Source organism: Palaemon carinicauda, chromosome 6 (assembly GCF_036898095.1).
Source record: "Palaemon carinicauda isolate YSFRI2023 chromosome 6, ASM3689809v2, whole genome shotgun sequence".
Taxonomy (NCBI): domain Eukaryota; kingdom Metazoa; phylum Arthropoda; class Malacostraca; order Decapoda; family Palaemonidae; genus Palaemon; species Palaemon carinicauda.
The window spans coordinates 149,428,472-149,439,317 of NC_090730.1; positions in this window are offsets into that span (position 1 = coordinate 149,428,472).

Here is a 10,846-nt window from a genome sequence, read left to right on the forward strand (position 1 = left end):
TAGGTAATCGATTCTCTTGGTGCCTAGGCTAAGTTGCTTATGGAACCTTAGTATACTTTCTCATACTCCCCGGTTGCTTTCTTTTCTTCGGAGAAGGTATGCAATCCCTTTCCCTCTGTTTAAGCCTTGGGCTTATCCCTAAGTGGTTTATCTGAATTAACTTTCGATAAAACTATACTGGGGTGTTACTGTACCTTCCTGTTCCAGTAAGTCTGGTTTCAGAGAGGGACAGAACAACAGAGTTTTTAGTCTGAGTCTGTGTTTGTCTGGCTTGGGGTAGAGTCTCCCTCGCTGGCCTGACACAGACATAGGAGGCTTAGCCTCCTTAGGTCACTACCGAAGGTTTCTGTACGAGATGATTCCTTCTTTTGTGATCTAGCAGACTAGTCCTTGTAGCTGTTCTCGGTGGGAGGATAAGATCCTTTCCCTGGGAGTAGCAACAACTTCCTTGCTTTGGTTCTTTGGGAGCTGGCAAGTATTGCTGGCCTCCCTCCTTGAATCTCCCTTAGGCTAAGATGAGTTTTCTTGGCTGCAGGTGATCCTTCACTAAAGCAAGGTTGGTAGGACCCTCTTTTGTCCCTTCCCCCTCTATCTCCGTAATGGCCTAGCCATTACAGTACTGTACGTCATTCTACATCTGGACCTAGGATAGGTTAGGATGTGGAATTGACTCAGTCCTTTGCCGGCCGACAGAGTCTGCCGGCCGGCAAGGGTCTTCTGCTTGAGTGCTGCCCGGACATCCCTTGGTCCCTCATCCATGCCTGCCTGTAGAGCCAGACGGCATTGGTCAGGAAGCCTGAATTAGATTCTCCCCTTCCTTATATGCACTCTTTCGGATTGCTGGGCTTGGAGGTAGTTTACGCTCTTATCCCGGCATCCATTCTGTTTTCTTCTAGTGCTGTACCCGACCCGGCTGCCGGCCTATGAGGCCGGCAGCCGGGCAGTCGTAGTCCTTTGGTTCTTTTGCTGCTGGCTGGCATCGGTTGTTTACCTTTGCCGGCCGGCTAATGTCAGCCCTTGTCTGCCGGTTGCTAGGAGCAGTGGCCGGCATCCGGGTGCTACCTTGTGTAGCCGACATTGGCTGTTGCCGGCCGGCACATGCATTTGAACCAGCGTTCTGCCGCCTTATAGCTGTTAAGTAGTATACTTTAAAGCTAGTTATGGTGTGTGCTGGCCGGCACATAACCTTCTATACTGTACCAGTATTCTTCAGTATAACATATACTGCAAGAAGAAAACTATAGTATAAGTTTTGGTACAGCACTGTGTGTTCTAACACTTTTGTGTTGTCTTGCACAGCCCTTTGCTGTTGCCTTACAGATAAGAAAGTGAGTTCTTTCTTGTCCATTATCCAGGATTTTAAAATCATTGCTTAGGTGTGAGCTACACCTGTTTCCTCTGGAAACTTTTCATTGGTTATTCTAGAAGAGATTAACCATACAATTTTATTATCTGGAAGGCTGCAACAATTGGTTGTGAAGGAAACACAAGTGTGTGTCTTTCCTTTCTGAATTGTTATGCTAACTGTGCATATCCAGTGATACATAGTTCACTTGATACTCATGGAAATTTCTTCTCTTTACAGGAGAACCCTCCGAAGTGCAGAAGTGTTTTCTGCAACGTCCGCAGGAAGAACCTCTGCGGACATGAGTTTTGTAGGAGGCACGCAGCATGCGCTGTCTCCAAGGGTGATCTCCAGTATTGGGACCCTCAGGTATGTACCGTGTGCACTAACCTGATTACTGAGGCCTTTGATTCCCCTAGGACGGCGGAATCAAGGGATATAGCAAGGGAGAAGCTTCGTACCTGGGTAAGGGGCTTCCAGAAGAACACCTCTGGACTTTATCTTCCAAGTGAGAAGATGAGGGCGTATCTTTTCCCTAGGGCATCAGCTGATGCAGTGATTCCCCAGCCTCAAGAGGAGATCCCTCAAGTTCAGATCCAGGTGGATGCTGAAGTCGCGGTCGCTTTGCAAGACATCCAGTTGGATGACAGGATGTCTGACGTGGACGAGCGTCTGGAGGAAGACCTCCTGGCAGGAGGCCAGGATGAAGTTCAAGCCCCAGACATTTTAGAGGAAGAGGCCGATGAGGTGTCGGCTACTCCGGTTCAGATCCCGGAGCCTATTCCCTCAACATCGTCCGCTCTCCCAGTAGAGCTGGGACAGGCCCTCTCCTCCATTGTTGGAATGATCCAACAAATGCAGAAGGAGAATCAGGAGAAGGCGGCTGCAATGGAACTGCAGATGCAGAGGCTTGCAGCATCACATGGGCCCCAGAAAAAGCTCAATGTGAAAGACCTTCCCTTGTGCTCAGATGCTAACCCATGGAGGTATGCTGAGCACATGCCGATGACGACTGGAAAGATCGTCATCTCGGATAAGTTGGGTTCAGTTCCCCTAGAGGAGGTGGAATTCTGGCCCAGCAAGGGGTCATATCCGGACTGTTATGTCCGGCTGAGGAAGGAACCAGCTTCAAAGGAGGAGACAGAGCCGAAGGAGGTCATAGTGATGGACCATGCTAAGGCTCAAGGTTTGCTTTCATCCTCGATGAAAGAGAGGGGCTTCACGAACTCAAAGGTAGCTGCATTGAGTAAGAAGCTCCCTTCCTTTGTGTCCTCTCCTGCTAGAGCCTTCCCCTTTTTACAGAAAGGGTTTGCGGCTGTACTAAAAGCAGTCGAGGCCGGCAAGCCTTGCCCCTCCCTGGAGGAGTGTAAACCCTTGTCGCTGGCCCTGCCTATGGACCACAAAGACTGGAAGGACGTCCATCTTACCTTCTCAGTTGGGAAGTTGGAGGCTGATATTGCCGGACTTCAGTTCGGCGAGGACCTCCCTAAATTGTCTGACTTTCTTTTGCGGAGAGAGCTCGAGACAAAAGAAAGACGGGCTGCCTCAATGTCTCTTCAGACTACTCTTGAGACGATGGCAAGTGACCCCAAGGTCCATGAAATGTTCATGGTAGTGGCCAAGACTCATCTGGCCACAGTGACGAAGGATCTTTATAGCTTCGTCAGGGCGAGGAGAGCTTGTAGGGAGTTCGTGTTCACCTCGGCTACGGTGAGGCACGAGCCAAGGAAACTAATCTCCTCCAACATTTGGGGCAAAGACCTTTTCCCTATCGAATTGGTCAAAGAAGTTGTTGATAGGGCCGCCACGGAGAATAGAAACCTTCTCCAAAAGTGGGGCCTGGCTATCAAAAGAAAGTCTTCCCCGGATGAGGGTCCTCAACCAAAGAGGAAGACTATGAGGACTAGGCTACCGTCTCGGCCAGCCAAGCCTCTTAAACAGCAACAGCAACTGTAATTGCCATTGCCTTCAGTGCCCCAGATGGTGGCACAAACCCCGACCACATTCCAGTGGGTACTCCAGGCCGTGTCGACACAGTCCACGGCATTCACCCCAACGTTCGAAGGGCAGTCTACTTCCTTTCGAGCAAAGCCTAGAGGAGCAGCCAGAGGCTCGTCTAGGCGCCCCTCAGGGGGAAGGGGATTCAGGGGTGGTCGCGGTCAGGGAGGCAAGACCTCAGGACGGCAGTCCAAGTGAGATGATGCCGGTAGGAGGGAGACTTCAGAATTTTCGGGATCGGTGGACCTTCGATCCCTGGGCCCACAGCCTACTCAAGAACGGACTGGGCTGGAGCTGGTACAGCACTCCACCCCCGTGCCCTCGGTTTTTCCAACACTCCACCCCCGTTCTGGAGGAGTACGTTCAAGAACTGTTGGAGAAAAAAGTGATCCGAAGGGTGAAGTCCATCAAATTCCAAGGGAGGCTGTTTTGTGTTCCCAAGAAAAACTCGGAAAAGCTCAGAGTCATTCTGGACTTGTCGCCACTCAACAAGTTCATAGTGAATTGCAAATTCAAGATGCTAACACTGCAACACATAAGGACCTTACTGCCCAAGAGGGCATATTCCGTCTCCATAGACTTGTCAGACGCCTATTGGCACGTTCCAATCAACCGTCGACTCTCCCCCTACCTAGGGTTCAAGCTACAACGAAGACTATACGCCTTCAGAGCCATGCCATTCGGGCTAAATATAGCCCCAAGGATTTTCACGAAGCTTGCGAGCGTAGCTCTCAAACAATTACGCCTAAAGGGAATTCAGGTAGTAGCCTACCTGGACGACTGGCTGGTGTGGGCAGCATCCGAGACAGAATGCTTGCAAGCTTCCAGTCAAGTGATCCAGTTCCTAGAGTATCTAGGCTTCAAGATCAACAGAAAAAAGTCTCGACTTTCTCCATCTCAAAGGTTCCAGTGGCTGGGAATCCACTGGGACCTAATGTCACACCGTTTCTCCATCCCGGCGAAGAAAAGGAAGGAGATAGCGGGTTCTGTCAAGAGACTTCTAGATTCCGAAAAGATATCAAGACGCGAACAGGAGAGGGTACTGGGCTCTCTCCAGTTTGCTTCGGTGACAGACCCAGTGCTAAGAGCACAGCTAAGGGATGCAACCGGAGTTTGGAGAAGTTATGCATCAAACGCGCGAAGAGATCTGAGAAGACCAGTTCCGCTTCGGCTACATACTCTTCTCAGGCCTTGGTCCCAAGCCAGACATCTAAAGAAGTCGGTTCTTCTTCAGCCACCTCCCCCGTCGGTGACGATTCACTCAGACGCCTCGAAGGAGGGATGGGGAGGTCACTCTCATCGGAAAAAAGTCCAGGGGACTTGGTCCAAGCTATTCAAGACCTTTCACATAAACTTTCTAGAAGCTATGGCAGTGCTCCTTACCTTGAAGAAAGTCTCCCCACGTCACTCGATCCACATAAGGTTGGTGATGGACAGCAAGGTAGTTGTGAGATGCTTGAATCGACAAGGATCGAGGTGACCACCTCTCAACCAGGTGATGTTGGCCATCTTCCGATTGGCGGAAAAGAAGAAGTGGTACCTGTCGGCAGTTCACCTTCAAGGAGTCCGCAATGTGACAGCGGACGCTCTATCCAGGTTCACACCGATAGAGTCGGAATGGTCCTTAGACACAGGATCATTCTCCTTCATTCTGAATCAAGTCCCAGAACTGCAGATAGACCTCTTTGCGACGAAAGACAACAAGAAGTTGCCTCTGTACGTGTCCCCGTACGAGGACCCCTTAGTGGAAGCAGTGGACGCGATGTCCCTCGACTGGAACAGATGGTCCAGGATTTATCTGTTCCCTCCTCACAACCTTCTGTTGAGGGTCCTCAACAAACTGAGATCCTTCAAGGGGGTAGCGGCAATAGTGGCCCACAAGTGGCCGAACAGCGTGTGGTTCCCCCTGGCATTGGAACTATGGCTGAAGTTTGTACCGCTACCAGATCCAGTTCTGACCCAGCGAGTCCAGAAGTCGACTGTCGGCGCTTCATTACAGAAAACCCGGACCCTGCAGCTCATGATTTTCTCTCCCTAGCGGTGAGAAAGCGTTTCGGGATTTCGAAAGCCAGCATAGACTTCCTAGAGGAAAATAAGTGCAAATCTATTAGAAGGCAATAAAGTTCTGAAAGCCTGCGCTAGGCTCAGACCTTCAGCACCTCCAAAGCCCATTTCATGGTCTTTAGACAAAGTTCTTCATTTCGCTTCTCTGTGGAGCAATGAGGAGGGTGCGTTAATGGATTTGACCCAAAAAGTTATTTTCCTATTTCCACTCGCGTCCGGGGCCAGGGTTAGTGAGATTGTAGCCCTCTCGAGAGAGGAAGGTCGTGTTCAGTTCCCGGATGGGGGAGAACTGAACCTGTTTCCGGATCCTACGTTTCTCACCAAGAATGAGTTACCCACCAGCAGGTGGGGTCCCTGGAGAATCTGCCCTCTGAAAGAAGATGCATCTCTATGTCCAGTAGAATGCCTAAAGGTCTATCTTCATAGAACTTCAGACTTCAAGGGTGGTCAACTATTCAGGGGAGAAACATCAGGCTCAAATTTATCACTGAATCAATTCAGGGCGAAAATCACATATTTTATTCGCAGAGCGGATCCTGACAGTACACCCGCAGGTCAAGATCCGAGGAAAGTTGCTTCATCCTTAAATTTCCTTAATTGTATGGATTTTGAACATCTTCGTTCATACACTGGCTGGAAGTCTTCCAGAGTGTTCTTTCGCCACTATACGAAGCAAGTGGAGCAACTAAACAGTTCTGTGGTAGCAGTGGGTTGCGTCGTTAACCCTGCTGTTTAACTCTGCGAGGAACAGTGGTTTTAATTGGGACAATTAATTCCAGGGTGAGTGTGTAGTTACATACTGTGCTACAAACTAAGTGAGGGCACTGAGGTGCCCACGTTGACTGTTCCACTTCCAAAGGTGAACCTAGCATAAGTGCAGGCATGTGTGCCGAGCGTTTCTAACGCTAATGTATCTGATTAGTAATACAGACTTTTCTGACCTTCATACCTCGGTATGTTAAAAGTGGCACTAATGTTTTTCTTTCAGATAAACAAGTTTCTGTTTACTATCAGACTTATGCTTAAAGTTTTGGTTATCCTCTTCTTATATATATATATATATATATATATATATATATATATATATATATATATATATATATATATAGAATTGTGGTTAACCTGTCTGTTTATTGTCTATCAATAAACTTGTTCTTGAGAACCTTGCGTCTCCTTCACCTGTGTCAATTTATTGATATAATTGAGCATTCATTCTATGTATATTTATCTGGGATAATTCTAATAGATTGTTCCTATATGCAAGCTATGTTGCATTGGTTTATGCTTTCCCTTAACGGGAGGACTGCGTCCCAGAAGGGGACGGTGGCGGTTTTACAAGTTTCCTCCTATGCGGATATAAACCTTTGTCCAATACAAGTATTGTGCGGAGAACTGGTCGATATTTCATATTGACGCAGTGGTTCTTTACAAACTATGCTGTACTTAATATAGGGTGAGACCACTATATTAGCTTGCCTGGTATTCATACATAGGTATATGTACTCTTCGAGACTTTTCCAGAGTCTAGTAGGACTCTTCCCTGTAGGGGGCAGGAAGCTCTAACATGGTTTATGGTTAGTTGAAAAGATGTATAACGGTAACATCTTAGGTCTCTAGGTCTAGTCGACCGGGAAAAATTACCTCCGGGGAGTACGGCACGTTCTGAGAATCCACAGATACAGTAATGCTCTGGTATACTTCCATCAGGACGACATGGCTTGAGCCCAAAAAACGGATTTTGAGCGAAGCGAAAAATCTATTTTTGGGTGAGATGGCCATGTCGTCCTGATGGACCCGCCCTTCCCTTTCTATGAAAGGGCTGTAGGACCCCTCCCTACATACAGTATCTGTAGCACCTCGTGTACGCTACAAGGAATACAGATGGCGCCAGGATTGGCGCCAGGCACGCTTACGAAACTGGAGAAGAGGGAGCCTTGGGAGCGGCTCCCCCTTTTTCTTTCCCGTTTTCGTTTCTTGCCAATTGACCCCTCGATGTGTTATCTCTGTTTGGGGTGCAGATTGCCATGTGGCGTGTCAAGAATACGTCCTCTGATATGTCGCGATATCCCTTTCATTAGGGATATTCGCTCCAGGAGTTAGAATTCTGGGTACCTTAAGGTAAATTCTCTGGGAATATCGCCGTAGTTGTAATATACCCTAGGAAGCTACCCTATAGGAACTTCCATCAGGTCGACATAGCCATCTCACCCAAAAATAGATTTTGCGCTTCGCTCAAAATCCGTCTTTTAAGCACGAGAGAAAAGAAATGGCATTGAAATGGTGTATTTCTCGTTTTTCTGTCGAGAGGAATATAAAATAAGATTTGCCAATAGTTCCCGTTTTCTGTGGGGGGGGGGGGGATAAGGGACAAAACAAGACTCAACTTTGTAAGGTATTGCAGGGATTTACAGCCTTTTGTCAATGATTTGTGTGGTGAACTGTGTTCACTTGGTCAGTTTTTTTTCTGATATAAAGATACATAATGTAGCTATACCTTCTGCCCTTTACTATAGCATCATACTGGGAAGCATACTTTCTTAATGACTGCCCGAGGGGTAGATTTGAAATCTTTAAGTTAATGATAAAATGACTAAAGTAACCTTTCAAAAGAGAGAACCAGTTAATCTTAAACTGCCGAGAAACTAATCGATCGCAATTTTCATGGTTACTATGTTTTAAATCAGAATTTGTTTACATTATTTCTTGTGATGTCTGATGATAACGTCCTTGCATGGTGGTCGTCAGACTGTGGTTCGAGTCCCACTCAAACTCGTTAACCCCTTTGGTCGCTGCAACCTCACAATCCTTGTAAGTTAAGGATGGGGGGGGAGTACCTATTGGTCTATCAGCTAAGTTATCAGCAGCCATTGCCTGGCCCTCCTTGATCCCAGCTTGGATGGATAGGGGGATTGGGCGCTGATCATATGTACAGTATATATTGTCAGTGTCTGAGGCATTGTCACTGTCCCTTGTCTCCGCCAATCATGAATGGCATTTCAAACCTTTAAAACTCCTTAATTGTAATTTGTCCCCGAGAAAATAAAGTCTGACAGATCTTATTGCTTATTTTTCTATAATTTTAGCCTAACTGTAATTTTACCTTTGTTTACAGTTTCTTATATTGACATTCTTTTCTGTTTAAGTCTTCTTATAAACTTAGGTCTACGTATTCTACTGTCTCTAATCTTACTTGTGTACCTAGTTAACTTTAGATAAAGTGAAATGTATCCAGACTCCACTTCCCATTTCCTTTGCACTAAAAGTTTAAGCAGAGGATTTTGCTGTTTTGGTGTAAAATAGCTCTTCAATAAGACAAATAAAATCATGTTCTAGTCATAATATATACAGAAAAGTAAGTATAAATGAAAATGCGTGAAACCTAACACTGAAATAGGCGAACCCGCAAGTACAATACTGTACTTGAATTAAAGAACTGAAAAAAAAACTAAGCGAAAAAAAGAGATACCCAAGTCACCAGTCTGGAATTGGTGGTTTTGGCATTGTAATTATAGAATGAGGTGGCCTGGAAAGTGCTACGTAGTCTGGTGAATTTTTTTTCTACTTCAGTCCAAAAATCATGAAACTAATAAAAAATAGGTGAGACATGATTTCTGTTGAGTGGAGGGTTGGGGGAGGGGGCGTGAGAAATCAGAACCATGAAAATTGAGAGAAGGGTCGATTCGTCAAAACGTGCTTCATCACGTGATAATAATACTGCGACGCGATATCCTTATTAATTCTTGGACCCCACTGCTCTAAAGCATTTTCTTGGTCTTTGAAAAGAGGTGATTGTTAAACATTTCTCAAGGGAATACTAACTGCTGGTTCGGAGTCTAATAAACCTAGTAGGAAATTTAATACCGAAATCAATCAATTATTCATTTACTTCCGTTTGTATCTGATATATACATATTTATGGAGAGAGAGAGAGAGAGAGAGAGAGAGAGAGAGAGAGAGAGAGAGAGAGAGAGAGAGAGAGAGAGAGAATGTCACGTGTGTGGGACACGAAATTCATAAGTCATAAAACTTAGTCTGGAAAGAATTATGGTAAAAGAATTTTACTGCAAACCTGCAGCTCTGAGTTATAAGGAATATAAATTTCTTACTTAAACCACCCACTACTCAAGTTTTTGAGCTTCATATGCCCCGAAATCTGTTATTTATGAGTACTCTTTTCATATTCACTAAACAATAAAATAATGTTGAAAAAATATGGAATTTGTACATGAATATTGTGCCATCATCAACTACATAGACGGTTGACGTGTGTCTTCCTTAATCAATTTCATCTGCTGAATTTGAATATAATATTTTTAAAAATTCCGATTATCTGAAGACCAATTATGGTGTTTATTCAACTATTTGGAGAGAGAGAGAGAGAGAGAGAGAGAGAGAGAGAGAGAGAGAGAGAGAGAGAGAGAGAGAGAGAGAGAGAGAGAGAGAGAGTTTGCTCTTCTATCCTGCAATACTTTTCTAGTCCAAGTTCCTTTAACTATTTCTATGACCTTTTTCATCTGAACTATTTGTTAACATCGACAACATCCAATCTACGTTAAGGTTCTTAATGGGTCTTCTGTTGCTCCAAGTGGAATAATAACATCAACCACTTATTGTAATACTTTTGAAAAGCCAGGAAGTTATTAAACTAAGTTGTACGTAAAAATCGAAATTAAAAGAAAAAAACTCATTGTAATAGCTTGGCTATGTTAATATCAAACTTCTTTAACAAATTAGTCCAAGATGAAGCCAAATCAATGAATCTTTTGTAAACAAAAAAAATTGATGCAGAAGCAAGGGATAAGGGTAAAGGAAAGACGAGATCACAGCGACCGCACAGGGGATTAAGGAAACTGGCTCTGATACAGTTAACTGCAACAGAAAGATCGGTCAAATTAGAAACTAAATCAGAGAAAGAGGATGGGAAGTCATAGGAGAGACTTTGGCTAACGGGGTTTTTATGGCAGTTCCTGCCAAAACCAATGTATAGTGAGACTATTCTAAATTCGTAAAGGAGGCGAAATATCAGCTGATTGTGCCCTATGGAATAAACTACTGGTGATATGAGATGACTAGCAGATCAATAGGCTTAAAGTAATACTTTTTATTAGCCTGTATCTATGAAAGCGATTGTAGAGCGAGAACGAAATCAAAAGCCTTACAGTTTTGGTGGTTGATTCGAATAAAAATTTGGGCTATGATAAGTATTTAGAAATTAAGGAGATACAAAAACCGATTTCACTAATTCCCAGTATCCTTGGAAAACTATTTACCTTGTAGAAATGCGAGAGAAATTTTGTTTAGATAGTGAATAATAAAGAACAAATCAGTCTAAGTTCCAAGTGCTGTTGCTGTAATCAAATACACAGCGTTCAATGTAAGAAAGAGGACAACGCTGAAATAAAATCAATGTTTACACCAGTAAGAGTCAAGAATGACTTA